At 42.6% G+C, this 1,776-nt stretch overlaps 1 non-coding gene across 1 annotated transcript; it reads left to right on the forward strand.

Annotated features, from left to right (window-relative positions):
* Nucleotides 1-1,307: 1,307 nt before the first annotated feature.
* Nucleotides 1,308-1,414, forward strand: LOC127116160 (small nucleolar RNA R71). Its single transcript, XR_007801139.1, has one exon. It is a non-coding gene; the product is annotated as a small nucleolar RNA R71 (small nucleolar RNA).
* Nucleotides 1,415-1,776: the final 362 nt, after the last annotated feature.

Genomic DNA, 1,776 nt, shown 5'->3' on the forward strand with positions numbered 1-1,776 from the left:
AACTTACACTAGCGCCTAAGTCTAGGAAAGCTTTGCCGATCACATGACTCCCTAAAATGCAAGGTATAGAAAAACTACCAGGGTCTTTCTCCTTCTTAGCAAGTTTATCCTCGGAAATAAAGTTGCATTCCAAGGGTTTTGGATCATCGAGCCTACGCTTGTTGGTTAAGATGTCTTTGAGAAATTTGGCGTAAGACGGAATTTGGGTGATAGCTTCGGTGAAAGGAATCTCTACATGAAGATTTTCTATCACTTTTATAAAATTTTGGTATTGGTTATTGACTTTGGTTTGTTTAAGTCTTTGAGGATATGGGATTGGTGGTTTGTACGGGGGTGGTGGTTTGTAAGTTTTATCCTTGGCTTCACCTTCTTGGTTGGTTTGTTTCTCGGGTTCCTCCGGTTCCTCTTCTTGGTTGGTAGGTTTATTTCCTTTAGAAGTTTTGGACTCGCTCATTGCTGGGTTCTTAGGCCCTTCGTAAGCGGTCCCACTTCGTAACGAGATAGCGTTAGCTTGCCCTCGAGGGTTTGGTTGAGGTTGTCCAGGGAATTGGCCTCCAGGTGTAGTTTGTGGGGCTTGGTTTTGTGCTACCTGTGAGATCTGGGTTTCAAGCATCTTGTTGTGAGTGATTATCTGATCAACCTTGGTTCCTAATTGCGTTATAAGTTCGTTTATGTGAATGTTCTGGTTTAGGAATTCTATGTTTTGCTGAGTCTGGCCCGATATAAAGCTCTCCATGATTTTCTCAAGGTTAGACTTCTGGGGCACAACTTGCATAGGTTGGTTTGGTTTTTGGGCTTGATAACCTTGCGGTCTTTGAGGTGCATGATTTTGGATAGGGTTCTGGTTTTTATACGAGAAATTTGGATGATTCTTCCATCCAAGGTTGTAAGTGTTTGAAAATGGGTTACCTTGGACGTAATTCACTTGCTCGGTATTCAGTTCGTTCAAAAGGTCACACTCCGCCAAATTGTGTCCTTTAGATCCACAGAGTTCGCACTCTGTATGGACTACTGCTACGATGTGAGTGTTTGTAGACATATGTTCGATCCTAAGGGCTAAAGCGTCCATTTTCGCCTGCATCATGTCTAGAGAGCTTACCTCATGTATTCCACCTTGGGTCTCCTTTTTCTCTATTGATGCTCGTTCAGTTCCCCATTGGTAATGGTTTTGGGCCATATCCTCAATTAGGTCACAAGCCTCTGGATAAGGTTTGTTCATCAGAAAGCCACCTGCGGCAGCGTCGATGCTCATCTTGGTGTTATAATGGAGTCCATTGTAGAAGGTATGAACGATCATCCATTGTTCTAGGCCATGGTGTGGGCAGACTCTTAATAGCTCTTTATATCTCTCCCAAGCTTCAAAAAGCGATTCTCCTTGGTTTTGGGTAAATATAGTTATTTGGTTTTGAAGAACAACAGTCTTACTAGGGGGGAAATATCTAGCAAGGAATACTCTCCTAAGGTCTTCCCAAGTAGTTATTGAATTAGCTGGAAGTGAATCTAGCCATGAATGTGCTCTATCCCTGAGGGAGAAAGGAAATAATCTTAAACGGATCGCATCGGGTGAAGCGTCGTTAGATTTAAAGGTGTCGGCTAGTTGGATAAAAACTTTTAAATGTTGATTCGGGTTCTCAGTAGCGAGACCTGCGTATTGGTTTTGTTGCACTAATTGCAACAAAGACGGTTTTAGTTCGAAATTGTTAGCAGAAATAAGGGGGTTTACTATACTCGAACTAGATTCCTCGTCAGAGGGTTGGGCAAGTTCCTTAAGAGGTC

This window comes from Lathyrus oleraceus, chromosome 1 (genome assembly GCF_024323335.1).
Source record: "Lathyrus oleraceus cultivar Zhongwan6 chromosome 1, CAAS_Psat_ZW6_1.0, whole genome shotgun sequence".
NCBI lineage: Eukaryota > Viridiplantae > Streptophyta > Magnoliopsida > Fabales > Fabaceae > Lathyrus > Lathyrus oleraceus.